Below are 21498 nucleotides of genomic sequence, written 5' to 3'. Positions count from 1 at the left end.
CATTGGTTAAGCACGCACTGACACACCTGTAGAAGGCTCTGACAGTGAAGAGTGATATTAAACTGCAGGATCATGCAACACCACATAAAGCAGAGTACGTATGGCGGCAACTACTACTCAGGGGATGGGATGAATTGGAGCACGCACCGTACTCTCCTGACATTTCGCCCTGTGACTTAGATCTCATACGAAGGGTAAAGGTACAACTAGGTGGTGGTCGGTTTGTGACACTAGAGGACATTGTCAGTGCGACAACAGATGTCCTGATTCAGACATGGTGCGGCAAATAGTGACGCAAAAGGTGTTCAGTGCCTCTCACATCGTTAGCACCATGTGATGAACGTTGCAGGTGAATATTTTGTGAGCCTTTAGGTCCAGTTCCGTCATGTCAGTGGTATGTGTGCTGTGTTGCAGTCATTTTGTGCCATGAAACCAGTATTGTCTTGCACACTACCGTAATAAACGTGAGGCGCAATGTTCATGTGTTCTTCAGTGTTCACATTTCCCGCCTCGTCCTTTCGTCTGTATATGTCGTATTTTCCACCCGGGCTGGTATCCGTAAGAAAAAACTGCAATGACTTTTGCTGCAACTATCGTACGTAATTGGCTCGTCCAATATTTGTTTGATATAACATAATATCATCGTTGGACGTTCGTAAGGTATTGCAGAAAGATTTCAACAAAATTTCTATTTGATGCAGTGAATGGTAGGTGTCTTTAAACGTGTATAAGCGTAAGATAGGGGATGTACCAAAGAGAATGACCACGACAGTATCCGAATGCAAGATTAGTCGTGGGAACAGTGAGTACGTCACTTCTTATACGTATTTGGGGGTAATACTAAGAATCAGTATGAAATGGGACGAACACGTAAGACCAGTACTGAAGAAGACGAAGGTAGATTTGTTTTAAGCGTGTTGGGGAAGCGGAGTGCATCTTTACAGAAACTGCTTGCAAGATACTTGAGTGACAAATTTTGCAGTCTGATTTGAAGTATCTACCAGTTGACAGATATCGAGCTACACTTCTCCCACCATCAGTACACCAACGGCAGTTGCACTAGCGTGGTCGGCATCCTCTGTATTGCTACTTCATCTGCGCAAAACTTTCTGCCTGAGATATCTGAGGGCCATTGCAGCAGAATATTAGTTAACCCTTACCTCCACGTGCTTCTCCCACCCACCCACCTGAAGTATTAAATTAACATGCCGAAGGGAAACTAATGAATGGTACTGGCTATTTTTTCCTTAGGTCCGATCGGTCGGGAAATGGAAACCACGGTGAAAATCAAAAATATTTTATTTTCAACATTTAGGCTACAACTTCCAGTTACTTCCCTACATAGTCGCCGCTTTGACTTAGACGTATGTCGTAACCAACTTTCCAATACCCCCGTCAGTGTCCGAATACAACTTTCGTCTTCGCTTGTTCTGGACTGCTTTTTGAAGACGGTGTTATCGAACCGCCTGCCCCACTCGCTGAAAAGGATCATCGGTAGATACTCGCTTTCTTCATTGACCTCCTACATCTTGAACGTCTGTAAGTCCTCCTTCAAAGTCACTGCACCATTGCTGCACTTTGCCGTTACACATGACAGTTACGTTATGTGAGCTGCATGGAATCGGACGGAACCCACAGCATGAAGAAATCGAATAACAGCACGCACTTCACTCTAGTGTTCTAGGCATCTTTATGTGTTCAATGCACGTTCAGAACTGGAAAGTGTGACGTGACACTATCGACGGGTATACTAGAGACACTGCGCACCAAACGTGCGGAAAGCTTCGTCGGATTTACTCTGTGGTTTTAATTTCGCGACCGATCACACCTTGAAAAAAAAAAAAAAAAAAAAAAAAAAAAACAGCATTTTTATATATCTACTGAGTGATGGGAAAACGGCTACAAGTAGAAAAAAAGTTCCTGTTATTAATAGATTTGTATAAACCTCTTGCATGTCTATTGCAATGTACGTGGCGGCGCAGAACAATCAACTTGGAACGAGAGGCACCTTTAACATACCAGCAGTTTTTTTGTAAAGAAAAAATTAAGATTTGGTTGTAAAATAATCAATCCTTATTTTGCATTCCTATGAGACTGACGTGTCCGAAATACGCACCCGGCTATTGCAGCTATTCCTGCGCCAAGAGATTATAAAGAGATTAATTCTACGAGACACAGTGCCTGCAATATTATTGGAAAAATACATTCTGTTTGGTCATCAGCAGTCAGTCACTCATGTCAAAAAATGAACTTACGTAAATGTGTACTTGATTCATTTCCAAATAATTTTGTATGGTTTGCCGTTTTTAATTCCTGCACTGAGCTAATACAATCTTTTGTTCTGTGGATTAACGCTTGGCGTCCAGTTAGTGGAGCGGGAGAGGCGGATTATTTTTATTACAGACAGATGCTAAATCTAGGGTCCTAATTATGACTTTGATCCGGGTAACTTAATTTTCTATAAGGATTTTTAATTAGGCTCCTGAATGCTGTGTTTAGCCCGAACCGAATTATGAAGATAAACGTACAGGTTTTCTGCTGAACTTTAGGGCTCAGAACTGGAGGCTATAAGACAACTTTTGAATAAAATTTATAAAAAAGGTAACCACCGTGCAATGAGCGCTGAAAACAATCGAAAGGGGGGCATAAGTAAGACAGTGTAGAGATCCACCATAAGAGAATTTAAAAATATTTACATCATTTTCTAGGAGATAAAGACTTTAAATTTACTTTTTATTAGTAGTTAATTATTGACAAAAGTATGAAACAAAAACGCACGCCATCTTCTGAAGTTCATAAATGTTAACGCGACGCAATACACAACGTTGGAAAGATCTGTTGCAAAGTGAGGTATTTTGATAACCAATGAAAACTGAAAAGTGTTACAGTGTAGTTAAATAGTTTTAAAGATGTAACGCGATAAGTTTCAAGATTTTTGCCAGACAGAAAAGATTCAACCATTTAAAAAACAATTGTCGTAACTCCGACCCTAATTAAAACTGAGATCTGATTTGTGACATGCTTGAGACTCTACAGATATCTATATCATACATGAAACTCGCATATTTTACGTGATTTTGGTGGGAGATAGAGACTTTAAAGTGACTTTCTATGGCCACAGAGCATGGAGGGCTGTGGCGGCTGCCTGTAGACATTACTTTTCGTGACAGTGTCGCGACATTCGGATTTAGATGTCAGAACCTAACTTATTCAATCAGTACAAGCAGTATTGTTCTCGTTATTGTAGTTCTTACCAAGTAGACATAACAATATGTGGGGTCTTGCCCACTCGTCGCTAATTGGATGCCTACGGTATGCAGCGTTCTCGGATTGCTATACAAAAATTTCAAAGAAATAACATCAGTAGTTTTATTTCTAGAAAGCAATTGATAATACTTAACTTTGGAGATTTACAAATAGTAGTCGCAAACGCGGGGCTACTTGCAATATAATGTAGAGTGCTTGATATGTGAACTGTTCAGCCAGATTGATACACGTCACTGATAACTAAATGTCCGCGATCCGGTGCTGATCTGCGTGGTCGAGGCTAGAAGGAGCGTCGCTTATGTCCCCTTCTTCCTGGTGTCGCTCTTGGTGCGGCACGGTCCAATTCCGAGCAGAATTGGCCGTCGTTTCCTCACCGCCTGCTCTGCTCTTGCGCTCCGCGTCATCGTTCCGGCACTTGTGGTTACTCCGGAACACAATCGACATGAAACAGATCCAGAGACGCGACATTAGGATCGTTAACATGTCGGTATAGCACATACCACTGAGTAAAATATCTGCTTGGAGAAGTTAAATGGGAGTCTTTGAAAGAAAGGCAATGTAATTCTCGGGAAATGCTGTTGGGTAAATATACAAAGAACACTGTGGGAGCATTACGCTGCTACCATTGCACTGGTTGGTTGTAATGAAACTGACGGATTTTATCATTCCTGAGGTACAGGCTTTATAAATCGCAGGACGGTGAAACATCGTAGGTATGTTCATTAATCGGTGCAGTCGCGAAGTATGCTAATAAGAATAATAGTTTTACTTTCTGCCACCAGGTGAAAATATGGTGCTGTAAGCAGGAAAAGCGAACAACAGATCGAACACAAGGCAACGGTCCTTCTGTCACGTTTACTAGGATATGGTCAAAAGTTACAACATGTGTTCACTTCTGTCTCCCGACTCAGCAAAATGCTGCATCCATAACACGGCGGAGCCGAGCAACCGCTACGGTCGCAGGTTCGAATCCTGCCTCGGGCATGGATGTGTGTGATGTCTTTAGGTTAGTTAGGTTTAATTAGTTCTAAGTTATAGGCGACTGATGACCTCAGAAGTTAAGTCGCGTAGTGCTCAGAGCCATTTGAACCATAACACGGCATGGTTGACATTTGCTCGCAGCATCTCCGGTGTAATAATAGCAGTATGTCATCACATGCTATCCTTCAGACAATGAAGAGTTGAGATACATCCCTGTTAAGCACAATGATTCAGATATCCCCACACACAAGGATTTAGAGTCTGGAAGGCCACACTTCTTGAAACTGCCTAGAGATGATGCGGTCGTTAGCAAAGATTCCTCGCAGAAACTCTTTCACCTGACAAGTGATATGTGGTGTCATGCCATCCTGAATGGAAATAGTGGTGTTGACACAGTTGCATTTCTGCAAAGCTGGAATCACATATTGCACAAGGAGGTCCTCGTAACGTGCAGATATCACTTACACCTAATAGGCCCGTGAAGTGTCATCTCGAAGAAAAACGGACTGAGAAGGAAGGTTCTTGTGCAACCACACCACGCAGTCTCATAAGCTGAAAGCGATCGATGTTCTTGCACAACATGTGGCGGCGTAGAACTCCAGACGCGATAGTTCTGTGCATTCAACGGCACCTTACCGAGTAAAATATGCCTCGTCCAGCCAAAGAATATTTCCTGGTAAAATGTCATTCATTTCTATGTGTGTCAAAGAACGAAGGGCAAAGTCAGGGCATTGTAGCCTATCTTGGGACTTTATTTGGTACACATTCTGTATCTTGTAGCGATTCCAATATAAAACGTACCGCAGAATCCTTTGAACTATTTGAGCTGGAGGAAGACTATTTCCGTGACACAGCTAGAGCACTGGCTGTGGAATTTGATACCCTCTGTCAAGCATTGCACAGTGGCTTGCAAAGTACCGCTAAATATACATACGTATATGGAGGATAAGTAACCAGCGACGGTGTTTCAGTGTTAATGTATAAATTACACGTTTGAGTCAAAGCCTAGTGAGCAGGCAGATATAGCCTGGTTGTAGGCCTACTGCACGCCGCGGCACGTCAGTGCAGTTAGGGGAGCTGGACGCGGCTCTCCGCTGCGCCCCGCTGCCCTGATTGGTTCAGCCGGCTGGCCGGCGCCACTGGTTGGCCGCCCGTACCTAATCTGCCGCCACTCAGCATGGCGCCAACCGCCCAGCCGCAGGCGACAAACCTCGTTACATCCGCCTGCGGCTCTGCCGGGGAAGTCCCGCCAGCAGTGGGGCCGCTGACGCGTGCACTGACGTCGTCTCACGCCGTCCCTCAACACCCAATGAAATTTCCGATGCGACAGATGTCTGTCTCCCAGGCCGTCACAGGCACACTCTGACATTCACAACAGACAGCAGCATGAACTAATACCCGGCGCATGCTCCACCCCTGACGGTTTGTTCAATGTTACCGAGAAATTATGATCTCATTACTGGATATTAGACTGTTTCCAGTTGCCATTTTTGTTCCCAGTTGTCACTTCGTCCAGTCCGAAAGTATCACCGGATCCAGCATGTTATTTATTTGTTTATTTATTTATTTTCGTGTTCCAAAGATCCTTTGTACGAGTGTATCGCTAGGATGTACAACATGTCAGATTATTACAGTAATAACCATATCTAAATGGTCATGAGGCTTACAAACTAAATCATATATAAACAGATAGAAGAGATTCAACTGTTTAAACAACAACACAGATCATAGCAGTAATAATGACTACACAAACAAATCATAAGTCTTACATTCTAATACACGAAAAAGACATTCTGTCATCAAATGATATGACAATGTTACATGGACAGTTCTTATAGGAATGCTTAAAATTAAACACATTGTACTAATTGTTTCACATTGTCAAAAAATTCCTGTAGAGAATAGAAAGAACTATTCAAAAGATAAATTTTCAGCTGTTTTTTTTTTTAATTTAGTAGAATCGCCAGTGACAGATTAACATGAAATGGAAGTTTATTGTATACTTTTATGCTCAAATAATGTGCTCGTTTCTGTACCACGCTGAGAGTTTTTATATCTCTGTGAAGATCATGTTTACTTCTTGTATCATGATCATGATATTCACTGTTTGTTTTGTAAACTGTATGATTATTGTTCACAAAGCATACTAGTGAAAAAGTGTTCTGAGATGGATGTTGAAGACCCCGAGCTCTTTGAATAAGTTTCTGCAAGTGTATCTCGGGTGCACTCCAGCCACAATCCTGATGACGTTTTTCTGCGCACTAAGGACTTTGTTTGCTCGTGGCTGGATACCCCAAAATATATTGCCATACGTCATAAATGAATTGAAATATCCTAAGTATGCAGCTTTAATTGTTTCCAAATCACAAACAGATGAAATTGAGCGAATGGCAAATACTGCTGAATTAGATCTTTTACACAGGTCATTGACGTGAACTGACCAGTTTTGATTTCTTTTATGTGTAATCTCAGGAATTTTAAAGACTCAACTCTCAATATTTCTTTGTCATCAAATTTTATTTCAATATTTCCTATGTTTTATTTGCTGTTTGAAAATGAATGGATTGAGTCTTGTTAACATTGAGTGACAGACCATTGGAAGTGAACATACTTCAAAACATTAAAGTCCCATATGTTTACTAGTATATGAATCACACTTTAAGAGTGATAATAAAGCATCACTACAGAGCCATATGTAGATTTAGACGAGTAAAGGTAAATTCGCGAAATCAGTAACAATCTAAAAGTTTTCTGTCAACTGTCACGAAGTTTGACTACAATGTACAGCAAATAACGAGGTAAAAATAAAATGAGAGAATATAGTTCCAGTCAAAGCACTTATGTTAGAGAGCACAGTAGTAATTCACAAAACGGATGCGTTAGCTCGGTGGAGTCAGAAACTGAATTTGTGAGGCCCCTAGCCTTTTAGTTATGCTGAACTGCAACCTTTTCGGTCTGTTACTCATCATAATATACAAGCAGACACAGTGCTAAAAACATACTGTCGACTCACATGTGTCCCTACAGTATCTTTTATGAAACAAAAATGTGTTACCAGTTGACTGAAAAAGAAATTAACAAGAGTATTTTAAGCAAGATAAGTTTACCAAAAAGGCGCAATTTTTTCCTCCATAAAACAGGGAAGCAAAATGATCGTCTCATTCGACCATCACAACCAGTGATAACAACTTTCTTCAAGATATGTATTTCTTTGTATGACATGATGTGGAGCACGTAAAAAGATTTAGTAACTAAACTTCAATTTGATGTTTCCAACGGCGTTTTGAGCTCTCCACTACGGACCGATTCTTTTCTACGTCTCTTTCGTCTTAGCTTCAAAGAATGTGGACACCAGTAAGACCTGCGATGTTGCAGTTCGTATACATTAATCGTACGAGGGCGAGTCAAATGAAAACTTTAATATTTTTTTTAATATTATTTATTGTGCAGAAGCGGTACAAAGCTGTATCACTTTCCAACATAATCTCCCCCACGCTCAATGCAAGTCCTCCAGCGCTTACAAACTGCATAAATTCCTTTAGAAAAAAATTCTTTCGGTAGGCCGCGGAACCACTCATGCACCGCGTGGCGTACCTCTTCATCAGAACGGAACGTCTTTCCTCTCAGTGCGTCTTTGAGTGGTCCAGACATATGGAAATCACTTGGGGCAAGGTCTGGTGAGTATGGTGGATGAGGAAGTCACTCAAAATGGAAGTGAACCCAGGTTTCGTCGCCAGTAACGATTCTTGCAAGGAAGCCATCACCTTCTCGTCAAAGCGCCAAAATAGTTCTTCACAAGCATCAACACGTCGTTCTCTCATTTCGGGAGTCAACTGCCGTGGCACCCATCTTGCAGACACTTTGTGAAACTGGAGCACATCATGCACAATGTGGTGTGCAGACCCATTACTAATCTGTAAACATGCTGCAGTGTCATTCAGTGTCACTCGACGGTTTTCCTTCACTATGGCTTCAACTGCTGCAATGTTCTGCTGTGTTCTGTGGAGTAAACGACGAAACAAGTTCCCTTAAGTTTCTTCCGACGAACCTCAGTATGGCATATGGTTTTTCCTGCACGCTGTATTATGCGCTAATTCTAGTTTTTGTTCAGTCAGGACTGTTACGCCTACGTATTGTATGATGGTTACTGACTCCAGTAGCGTAATCGAACAGTAATGGACGTCCTTGCTTACTTATTCACAATATGTTACATTTATTCACAGTCAGTCGGTATACCAATTGTCGATCCTGTGCAGTTCTTATTTGTGCATTTTACTACAGCCTGTTATAGAATCGTCTACATTTACGTCCAAACATACACTCTACAAGCTGCTGTGTAGAGCATGGTGGACCTGCAACGTATCGTTACTATCAATTTTTATTCTAATTCCACTCTCACACACTGGTCGAGAAAAAATACCTGTCTACATGCCCTAATTCCTCTTATGATCTCTACGATTATGGTGACGTAATGGAACGGTAGTCCTCGTTGAATGCATTTTCCCTCAATAGTAAGTGTCCACATCATGCGGAAGAGCAAAACCAAAGACTACAAACGTTTAGAAGAGTCATCAGACTACTAACACTGCTGTGAGTAATGGAAATCTTGCCAGAATGGAATTCTTCTTTTTGAATGCGTGGTTTCTGGTCCGAAAAAACAGACATCCCACGAAATTCGCTGCTGTGATACCTATTATGTAATCTGACGTTAGAGGAGGGGGGGGGGAGGGAGGGGGAAGGAATGGAACTATTGATATCAGCAGCATAAGGATTTCATTCAGAATCAGCTACGACAAGTGAAAATGTGCGCCCCACCGTGGGTCGAAAACAAGATCTCCTGCCTACGAGGCAGCTGCATTAGCCACTGCGCCACGCAGACGTTGTGTTTCTTTTAAGTATTATCTGTCTCGAAATACATAGTACTGTATCAAGGTCCCGGACTGAGAAAAAATCTTTCTTTCCTCAGCTTTAATATAGCACTGATGTACAACATTTATGTCATTTGTGTTCCAGTCTGCAATAACAAAGTTCGTTTACACTATGCCTATCAGCCCACATTTTTAGTAGAGTATTCTACAAGCGCAATTATATACAGTAGTCAATCCTCTTTTTTATTGGAGTATTGCTCTGTAGTACTGCCTCCCAAAATTACCAAATCTTGCATTAGAACAACAGTCTTCTAAGGCATATACCCCTCCTGATTTAAAGAGCAATTTGGTTATTAAGTACAGCCAATACTCCAGCACAGCAATGGAAACGGATGTATAACACATACTTCCATCAACAGATAGTCTACAGTATACCTGTCAGTCCCCTTTCTCAGTACAGTTTTGCTGTTTGTTACTGCCTCCTGCCAATAATAAATGTTCCTTTAAAACCTTCTGTCTTCCACGGCAGTTTTCTTACCACTTACATAGGAATGGAATCCGATGCATAACCTAAATTTCCACAAAGACAGAGTCTAGAATATGCCTGTCAGTCCTCTCTTTTGGTAGACCATTCCTCTGTGTTACTACCACCATTAACCAAATGTTCTAGGCGCTTCAGTCTGGAACCGCGCTGCTGCTACGGTCGCAGGTTCGAATCCTGCCTCGGGCATGGATGTGTGTGATGTCCTTAGGTTAGTTAGATTTAAGTAGTTCTAAGTCTAGGGGACTGATGACCTCAGATGTTAAGTCCCATAGTGCTAAGAGCCATTTCAACTACACTCCTGGAAATGGAAAAAAGAACACATTGACACCGGTGTGTCAGACCCACCATACTTGCTCCGGACACTGCGAGAGGGCTGTACAAGCAATGATCACACGCACGGCACAGCGGACACATCAGGAACCGCGGTGTTGGCCGTCGAATGGCGCTAGCTGCGCAGCATTTGTGCACCGCCGCCGTCAGTGTCAGCCAGTTTGCCGTGGCATACGGAGCTCCATCGCAGTCTTTAACACTGGTAGCATGCCGCGACAGCGTGGACGTGAACCGTATGTGCAGTTGACGGACTTTGAGCGAGGGCGTATAGTGGGCATGCGGGAGGCCGGGTGGACGTACCGCCGAATTGCTCAACACGTGGGGCGTGAGGTCTCCACAGTACATCGATGTTGTCGCCAGTGGTCGGCGGAAGGTGCACGTGCCCGTCGACCTGGGACCGGACCGCAGCGACGCACGGATGCACGCCAAGACCGTAGGATCCTACGCAGTGCCGTAGGGGACCGCACCGCCACTTCCCAGCAAATTAGGGACACTGCTGCTCCTGGGGTATCGGCGAGGACCATTCGCAACCGTCTCCATGAAGCTGGGCTACGGTCCCGCACACCGTTAGGCCGTCTTCCGCTCACGCCCCAACATCGTGCAGCCCGCCTCCAGTGGTGTCGCGACAGGCGTGAATGGAGGGACGAATGGAGACGTGTCGTCTTCAGCGATGAGAGTCGCTTCTGCTTGGTGCCAATGATGGTCGTATGCGTGTTTGGCGCCGTGCAGGTGAGCGCCACAATCAGGACTGCATACGACCGAGGCACACAGGGCCAACACCCGGCATCATGGTGTGGGGAGCGATCTCCTACACTGGCCGTACACCACTGCTGATCGTCGAGGGGACACTGAATAGTGCACGGTACATCCAAACCGTCATCGAACCCATCGTTCTACCATTCCTAGACCGGCAAGGGAACATGCTGCTCCAACAGGACAATGCACGTCCGCACGTATCCCGTGCCACCCAACGTGCTCTAGAAGGTGTAAGTCAACTACCCTGGCCAGCAAGATCTCCGGATCTGTCCCCCAGTGAGCATGTTTGGGACTGGATGAAGCGTCGTCTCACGCGGTCTGCACGTCCAGCACGAACGCTGGTCCAACTGAGGCGCCAGGTGGAAATGGCATGGCAAGCCGTTCCACAGGACTACATCCAGCATCTCTACAATCGTCTCCATGGGAGAATAGCAGCCTGCATTGCTGCGAAAGGTGGATATACACTGTACTAGTGCCGACATTGTGCATGCTCTGTTGCCTGTGTCTATGTGCCTGTGGTTCTGTCAGTGTGATCATGTGATGTATCTGACCCCAGGAATGTGTCAATAAAGTTTCCCCTTCCTGGGACAATGAATTCACGGTGTTCTTATTTCAATTTCCACGAGTGTATTTTGAACCAAATGTTCATTAAACAACTACCGTCTTCCGCAGCATATATACACCCTCCTGATTTCGTAATGCAATTTGCTTATGAAGAATTACCAGAACCCCCGCAAAGCTGTGATTAATCATACACAAAGAAGTAGTGCAACGTCCCAGTTATGTCTCGCAAAATGACCACAATGAGAAGTTATGCAGGTCTACCAACAGACATCCTTACCACGTGCCATTCGCAAATGGAACAGGGGTATTGGCTGTAGCGGAAGTACGGTCTTTGGAACGAAATGTCAGTAAAAATAACTTTTCCTTAATGCATGGGGATAATAAGTGATATGTTTTATCAGCGAGGAAATGCCCAGCGAAAGACTCGATCAGAGGCTCATTACCTTGGCGGTGATTGTTTCAGTCCCTAGGTCATTACTTGACAGGAGTTTGTGACTTAAGTATATGTATAGCCCTGTACAGTTAGGAATAGTATGTGAGGATGCTAGAATGTTAATATTAATGTATCAATCCTTAGGATTATGGAGTCATTTTGTTAAATTCTAATGTAATATTGGTGGCATCTACGTATTAGCAAGAGTCGAGCGTGACTTCCATGATCTGGCAGCTCTTTTCTCGTGTGTGGGATGCTTACGGGCATTGTCTGTGCGGCAAAGAGTGCTCAAGAGACCACCTCTCTCTCTCTCTCTCTCTCTCTCTCTCTCTCTCTCTCACTCTCTCTCCCTCCCTCTCAAGCAGCATTATCTAACAGATGTGAACGATCCTGATGGTTCCTGGACAAGTTACGATTGCTGTGAGTTACAGCTTGCTGGCTGTTATTGAGACAGCTGCTTCTTCTGCGGCTGGCATCTGGCAGCACTAGCCCAAGGTCAGCCGCACGGCTGCATGCTAATACAAGATTTGCACGGACCATGGGAAGAGTGGTATGGGGGTCTTCGCATGGTGCATTTTAGTTTGTTTTAAATTCAGTGCATCTCCATTACCACTCCAATCCAATACCAGTGGTGCAAACAGCAACGGGGAACGGTCATACATTGGTGTGCTTACAGAAACTTCCTTAGTTTTTAACAAACTACTAAAGCAATGAGAGGCAAAAGTTGATAATTCTTACGTTTCACCATGCAGTTTCTTTTTATTCTGCCTTGGGGCACTTGCTGATCTCTGCTGATACTTCACCGTGATGACCCTACCACTACAATGACTAGAGCTCTAATGTTGAGACTGACACACACTTGAGAGTTTGGTATAAGTTGGAGAGAAGGGTAGCGGTAACTTGTTTTCCAACCATTTTGAAGCCTTTCTTTTGGGCCATCGATGTGGGGGGTATAGGGCAGGCGGGTTCAAATGGTTGAAATGGCTCTGAGCACTATGGGACTTAACATCTGAGGTCCTCAGTCCCGTAGAACTTAGAACTACTTAAACCTAACTAACCCAGGGACATCACACACATCCATACCCGAGGCAGGATTCAAACCTGCGACCGTAGCAGTCGCGCGGTTCCTGACTGAAGCGCCTAGAACCACTCGGCCACCGCGGCCGGCCCTGCCGGCGGGCAGGGAGGGGGAGATCTTGCTTTTCCTATAACAATTACCCCAGGTGAAAGTGAGGGGAGGGGGAGGTGACCTCCTTTTATATCATTATCTGAGCCAGAACCGGGATAGTGGTTGGGTAACCTTGAATTTGGCACTCAAAAGGATGCAGTGGATGGGTGACCTCCATTTTCAGTCAAATAACAGCCCAAGAGGTTCCACGTTATCTTATAGGGAACCTTAACTCGACAAATGATAGCTATCTAGTTACATAGTGACTTGCTCCTGCCCGCATCTCGTGGTCGTGCGGTAGCGTTCTCGCTTCCCACGCCCGGGTTCCCGGGTTCGATTCCCGGCGGGGTCAGGGATTTTCTCTGCCTCGTGCTGGCTGGGTGTTGTGTGCTGTCCTTAGGTTAGTTAGGTTTAAGTAGTTCTAAGTTCTAGGGGACTGATGACCATAGCTGTTAAGTCCCATAGTGCTCAGAGCCATTTTGAACTTGCTCCTCTACTCGTCACACAGAGGAAGTATTTCTTGCATAGTAAACTTCAGTGATGCAAAAGTATCAAAAACTTATGACTAAAAATCTGATTCCGAGTTGTCTTCCGTGCACCGTGGGCCCTTGATGACAGGGGCGAACAACAGCTGTGGAGATGTGTACAGGCGAAGAGATATCTAATTGTTCAGCAACTGATCGTCCAGCTGAACCAAGGAACTACCAACAGTGTCTCGTCAACAACCGTTAACCGAATGTTGCTCCCTTATGGGCCTCCACGCAACTGCCTGGTCCATGCACCCATGCTAATTGCTGTTCATCGGTGACGAAGGCTGTAATTTGGACGCCAATACTGCAACTGGACGTCCGTTCAGTGGCGACAGGTGGCCTTTAGAGGTGAATCACGTTTCGTGCTGTACTGAACAGATAGCCCGTTGGTGAGTGCAGTGTTCAGCGTCTGAAAGCGACTACACTGCAACATAGAGGGAGTGTTATGGCCCAAGAAATGTTTTCTTGTCGTTCCCTGGGTGATCTCGTCAATCTGGAAAACACAATGAAACAACACAAATATGCATCTGTCCTTGGTGGCCATCTCCATCCCTACAAGCAGTTTGTTAAGCAGTTTGTTTTTCCTCGGCATGGTGTCACATAAAAGCAGGGCGGTGCACGTGTCACGTAGCTCGCAGCGTACGTGCATGGTTGGAAGAGCACTAGAAAAATGTTTACCACTCTTCTCTGACCACCAAACGTCCCGGATTTAAGCTCAAATGAGATCTTGTGGGACCAACTCGAATGGGCTGTTTGCGCCACGGATACTCAATCGAGAAACGTAGCACTACTGGCCATAGCACTGGAATCGACATGGCTCCACATCACTGTCGGTACCTTCTAGAACCTCATTGACTCTCTTCCTATATGTCTTGCTCTGCAAAAGGAGGATATTGAGGCTTATGACACATGGTCCCATTAATGCGACTGGATAGTGTAGATATGTATGCTTACGCAATGGTGAGGTGTTGGAGTTTTTCCAGCTACCTAATTGGAGAAGGATGTCATACTTCGTGAAAAGCAGGCATCCACGTTTTCGTTTGGAGTTGAGTGAGTGCTGTGACTTATGTTCAAATGTTCAAATGTATGTGATATCTTATGGGACTGAACTGCTAAGGTCATCAGTCCCTAAGCTTAGACACTGCTTAACTTAAATTACCCTAAGGACAAACATACACATCCATGCCCGAGGGAGGACTGGAACCTCCGCAGGGACCAGCCGCAGAGTCCATGACTGCAGCCCCCGAGACCGCTCGGTTAATCCCGCGCGACTGTGACTTATGTGTGAGAGTCATATGCGTCTCATTGTTGAAGCTGAGAAAAGTGGGTAAAATTTATTGCTGACGCATCAGATGTCATAGTCCTCCGGAATAAAATCAAAGTGTCTGTCTACCTTAACGTCCCAACACAATGTACTGAAGTCAACCGACAATGTCACATAATGTGATCCATCAACGTAGTCGGTGGCCTGTTCACTGGTGATCAAAGGGTGTAACCACGGTCATCAATCGCCTTACGTAGCAAATCCTAAGATCCTACCTTCGGGCAGTTTCAGCGCTATTGTGGCGGTATAACTCATCTGACCAACCAGTTGCTCTAAGTAGTGGACACCACGGAAGCAAGGACAGCATTTTTAATTATCGTCTGGAGACGTCTGCTGTTGATAAAACATTTAAATCAATTTCTTTGTTATTTTTCTACACGCCCTCTGAAATTTACGCCCCCAGATCTAAAACTAAAAATTAAAACTTCTCCATAACATGGTGTGTCACATTAGTAACAACATTGGTCGTTCGGTACAGCAATTGGATGTGATAAATTTATTACATAATTTTTTATAATACAAAATGTATTTACACGTAAAATTCCATATCAATAAATTGTAAATTCTATTCTTAAATCCTAAGATGGCTGTTCGAGACCAGAAACCTCACAAACAATATTCCATTCGTCCTCCCCGCTACTTACTGCGTAGGTTTCTTCTGTACTTTCTGGTATCATTTCAATATATTAAATAGTTTGTGTGTTTGTGTGTGTTCTTGTACGTGTGTGTGTGTGTGTGTGTGTGTGTGTGTGTGTGTGTGTGTGTGTGTGTGTGTGTGTCTGTAGGTGGTGTGGTTCCTTACAAGATACATACTACACTACTGGCCATTAAAATTGTTACACCACGAAGATGACGTTCTACAGACGCGAAATTTAACCGACAGGAAGAAGGTGCTGTGATATGCAAATGATTAGCTTTTCAGAGCATTCACACAAGGTTGGCGCCAGTGGCGACACCTATAAAGTGCTGACATGAAGAACATTTCCAACCGATTTCTCATACACAAACAGGAGTTGACCGGCGTTGCGTGGTGAAATGTTGTTGCGATGCCTCGTGTAAGCAGGAGAAATGCGTACCATCACGTTTCCGACTTTGATAAAGGTCGGATTGTAGCCTATCGCGATTTATCGTATCGCGACATTGCTGATCTCGTTGGTTGAGATCCAATGACTGTTAGCAGAATACGGAATCGGTGGGTTCAGGAGGGTAATACTGAACGCCGTGCTGGATCCCAACGGCCTCGTATCACTAGCAGGCATCTTATCCACATGGCTGTAAAGGATCGTGCAGCCACCTCTCGATCCCTGAGTCAACATATGGGGAATTTTGCAAGACAACAACCACCTGCACGAACAGTTCGACGACGTTTGCAGCAGCTTGGACTAACAGCACGCAGACCATGGCTGTGGTTACCCTTGACGCTGCATCACAGACAGGAGCGCTTGCGATGCTGTACTCAACGACGAACCTGGGTGCACGAATGGCAAAACGTCGCTTTTTCGGATGAATCCTGGTTCTGTTTACAGCATCATGATGGTCGCATCCGTGTTTGGCGTCATCGCGGTGAACGTACATTGGAAGCGTGGATTGGTCATTGCCATACTGGCGTATCACCCTGCTTGAGGTTATGGGGTGCCATTGGTTACACGTTTCGGTCACCCCTTGTTCGCATTGACGGCACTTTGAACAGTGGACGTTACATTTCAAATGTGTTACGACCCGTGGCTCTACCCTTCGATTCGTGCGTAATCCTACATTTCTGCAGGATAATGCACGACCGCATGTTGCTGGTCCTTACGGGTCTTTCTGGAAACAGAAAATGTTCGGCTGCTGCCCTGGCCATCACATTCTCCAGATCTCTCACCAATTGAAAAGGTCTGGTCAATGGTGGCCGAGCAACTGGCTCGTCACAATACGCCAATATGAACTGTGGTATGATGTTGAAGCTACATGGGCAGCTGTACCTGTACACGCCATCCAAGCTGTGTTTGACTCAATGCCCAAGCGTATCAAGGTCGTTATTAGGGTCAGAGGTGGTTGTTCTGGGTACTGATTTCTCAGGATCTGTCGACCCAAATAGTGTGAAAATGTAATCACATGTCAGTTCTAGTGTAATATATTTGTCCAATGAATACCCGTTTATCATCTGCAGTTGGTCTTGGAGTAGCAATTTTAGTGGCCAGTAGTGTATTTGCACACCGTTGAAGAGTAATGAGGATAATCTACATGCTAGGATGCAATGTAAATCAGAAATACACTGGCCGACAAAAATGTGAATCATCCAGAAGCGGACAAGGAAACGGAATGGGGCTTTACGATTTGGAACGCGTACCTGATGTTACTGCAGTTATTACACAATGCAATTCAAGTTATGAAGAACTTGGCGGTATGAGTCCACTTATTAGTATGACGTTACACCCCCTCTGAACTGGATGCATGCGCTGATTCAGTTGAGATGGGTGTAATAAAGCCGTTTTATTCTCTCCTGCGGCAAGCTTGGCCACAGCTGTTGTAACTGGTCTTCGATATGCTGGATACTGTTACTGGTACGGAGTAGCGTCCGAGCTTGTCCACCGCATGTTTTGTCAGTGACATATCAGGAGATCTTGCCGGCCACAGCAGTACCTCGACGTCATGAACACTGCCCATGGAGACACATTTCAATTGTGGGTGAACATTGTCCTCTTGAAAAATGGCACCACTATGCTGTCGCATTACATGTAACATATGAGGTCACAGCCTGTCCGTGATGTACGGTCGTGCTGTCACAGAGCCCTTAATCATTACCACTCACTACCATCCGATCGCTCCGCGCACCATGACTCCAGAAGTAACACCGTTGCGCCCCTCCGAAATATTGGAAGAATGGAAGCTCTCCGCATATCGCAGCCATACTCACCCACCATCACCATCTGGGATACTGCGGAAGCGCGGTTCATTGTTGAACAGAATGCGACACCATTCATCGGTAGTCCAGGCTACCCAATTACGGCACCACTCCAAATGTAACGGATTGCAAATGTTTTTTATTCCAGTCTTTGATCACAATATGATGACCGGTTTCAGTCCGTAATGACCATCCTCAGATCTTTTTTACACCATGTCCTAAAGTGATAAGGCCATAATGGCATCGCCGACCGGTGTGACCGTGCGGTTCTAGGCGCTGCAGTCTGGAACCGAGCGGCCGCTACGGTCGCAGGTTCGAATCCTGCCTCGGGCATGGATGTGTGTGATATCCTTAGGTTAGTTAGGTTTAATTAGTTCTAAGTTCTAAGCGACCGATGACCTCAGAAGTGAAGTCGCATAGTGCTCAGAGCCATTTGAACCATAATGGCATCGTCAAAACATATAAATATAATCAGTATAGAATAGCTATTTTACACCTTATTTTAGATCTATATGACGACGCTGTGCTGATTATATTTATATGTTTTGACGATGCCATTATGGCCTTTTCACTTTAGGACATGGTGTAAAAATGATCTGAGGATGGTCGTTACGGACCGAAACCGGTCATCGTCTAAAGAATTCATATTGTGATCAAAGACTGGAATAAAAAACATTTGACAGTATTGGATCACTGTTTGTATACACGACCATGTCGCAGTTGGTGTAACGGATTGCGTTGTCGTTTTACAGCAGGCTACGCAAGGGACGTTGATTCCCTAGTCCGGCTGCTTCTAGCCTCCGGCCAATGGTGAAGGGTGACGCTGGAGTCCATTAGTGGTTCTCAGGTGGCAATAACGAATGTGAAGGGGTAACTGTATCCTGGGTACACAATACAGTGTCCGTCCCTTTCATGGTCAGACGAGGTCGAACAGAGAGTGCCTGGCCTCACGCTCCCATCACGCCACAGTCACATTCGAATGATCCACAAATCTGTTTAACGCAGGACTCGACCAGGTGGCCAAATGGAGACACGCAATAACAATCTTTTCCAGACTCTGTCAGGTGCCCTTCACAGTAATCACTCACTGACTCTGTTCACGTCCCATGTATACCTTCCCTGGTCTGGTGAAGACATTAACCGCGAACAACGTTTATGCTCTGTCATGGTTCTTGTTCCTTGTGCAGATAATTGCAATTCTAATCGTCTACAACTCTTCTGATGGTGGTACGAGGGTACATTTGACCAGCTATGTCTTCTGGGTGCTTCACTCTTTTTTGTCAGGCAGTGTATTCATGATTGATATTGAACTGCTTCCAGACAAGTAAATCTGTAGTAAATCAAATTTTTTCCAGCTATCAACCGTGCTATGAAGCTATTTCGGCAGACAACTTTGATCCGCACAGCAGAAAAAGAGAAGATGCAAATAAACAATATTGGGTAAATTATAACAAATAATTATGGAATGACAATACAGCACAAGAAACAGAAATTGAAACAAAAGATGAGAAGGGACTACTTGAAATACAGTATGACTAAATAGAATGTCTCCTACATCACTTACGAAGAGAAAAGCGACATGAGTAAATGGTATTAATACTGAACTGCTAAAATATGGATGAATGATGCTACATCTACAACTAATACATCTCTCAAACGGATGTTGGAAGAGCAAGGATATCCCCCAAAGACTGGAAGATTGCTAGAGTGATATCAGTTATTAAAAAAAAGAGAAAGTCTATGCGGTAGCTACAGAGGAATAAGTTTACTGGATTCAGCATACAAGATACACACCGATCAGCCAGAACATCATGACCACCGATCTACTATTAATACAGATCCGTTCAAATGGTTCAAATGGCTCTGAACACTATGGGACTTAACTGCTGAGGTCATCTGTCCCCTAGAATTTAGAACTACTTAAACCTAACTAACCTAAGGACATCACACACATCCATGGCCGAGGCATTATTCGAAATTGCGACCGTGGCGGTCGCGCGGTTCCAGACTGTAGCGCCTAGAACCGCTCGGCCACTGCGGCCGGCTACAGATCCGTCCAGGCGATAGCAGTGGCACCTGGCGGGGAATGACTGCTAATCATGCACACGCACGGTGCATGTAGTACCAATGCGCGTGCTGTCCATGTGTAGAATGGCAAAAACGTGCGATCTGAGTTCGGCTGAGGGCAGATTGTGATGGCCCGGATGCTCGACATGAACATTGCGGCAACTGCATGACTTTCCGGTGTTCGAGGAGCGCTGTGGTGAGTGCCTTCAACACATAACGAAACCGAGGTGAAACCACATCCGAAAGTCGTCGTGCTGGGCGCCCACCCTTCATTACAGATGGCCGAAGTCGTAGGTTCGGCAAACTGGTAAAACAGCGTAGGCGGGGAACTGTGGTGGAACTAATATTAGACATTCAAGCTGGGCAAAGCACAAGTGTGACTGAACACACGTTAGACCAAACACTCGTAACAATGGGTCTCCGCAGGCGACAATCACGCATTTGCCAATGCTAACACCACGACAACGGCAAATACACTCCTGGAAATTGAAATAAGAACACCGTGAATTCATTATCCCAGGAAGGGGAAACTTTATTGACACATTCCTGGGGTCAGATACATCACATGATCACACTGACAGAACCACAGGCACATAGACACAGGCAACAGAGCATGCACAATGTCGGCACTAGTACAGTGTATATCCACCTTTCGCAGCAATGCAGGCTGCTATTCTCCCATGGAGACGATCGTAGAGATGCTGGATGTAGTCCCGTGGAACGGCTTGCCATGCCATTTCCACCTGGCGCCTCAGTTGGACCAGCGTTCGTGCTGGACGTGCAGACCGCGTGAGACGACGCTTCATCCAGTCCCAAACATGCTCACTGGGGGACAGATCCGGAGATCTTGCTGGCCAGGGTAGTTGACTTACACCTTCTAGAGCACGTTGGGTGGCACGGGATACATGCGGACGTGCATTGTCCTGTTGGAACAGCACGTTCCCTTGCCGGTCTAGGAATGGTAGAACGATGGGTTCGATGACGGTTTGGATGTACCGTGCACTATTCAGTGTCCCCTCGACGATCACCAGTGGTGTACGGCCAGTGTAGGAGATCGCTCCCCACACCATGATGCCGGGTGTTGGCCCTGTGTGCCTCGGTCGTATGCAGTCCTGATTGTGGCGCTCACCTGCACGGCGCCAAACACGCATACGACCATCATTGGCACCAAGGCAGAAGCGACTCTCATCGCTGAAGAAGACACGTCTCCATTCGTCCCTCCATTCACGCCTGTCGCGACACCACTGGAGGCGGGCTGCACGATGTTGGGGCGTGAGCGGAAGACGGCCTAACGGTGTGCGGGACCGTAGCCCAGCTTCATGGAGACGGTTGCGAATGGTCCTCGCCGATACCCCAGGAGCAACAGTGTCCCTAATTTGCTGGGAAGTGGCGGTGCGGTCCCCTACGGCACTGCGTAGGATCCTACGGTCTTGGCGTGCATCCGTGCGTCGCTGCGGTCCGGTCCCAGGTCGACGGGCACGTGCACCTTCCGCCGACCACTGGCGACAACATCGATGTACTGAGGAGACCTCACGCCCCACGTGTTGAGCAATTCGGCGGTACGTCCACCCGGCCTCCCGCATGCCCACTATACGCCCTCGCTCAAAGTCCGTCAACTGCACATACGGTTCACGTCCACGCTGTCGCGGCATGCTACCAGTATTAAAGACTGCGATGGAGCTCCGTATGCCACGGCAAACTGGCTGACACTGACGGCGGCGGTGCACAAATGCTGCGCAGCTAGCGCCATTCGACGGCCAACACCGCGGTTCCTGGTGT

This window comes from Schistocerca piceifrons, chromosome 7 (genome assembly GCF_021461385.2).
Source record: "Schistocerca piceifrons isolate TAMUIC-IGC-003096 chromosome 7, iqSchPice1.1, whole genome shotgun sequence".
Taxonomy (NCBI): domain Eukaryota; kingdom Metazoa; phylum Arthropoda; class Insecta; order Orthoptera; family Acrididae; genus Schistocerca; species Schistocerca piceifrons.
This window is presented reverse-complemented; position numbering follows the sequence as displayed.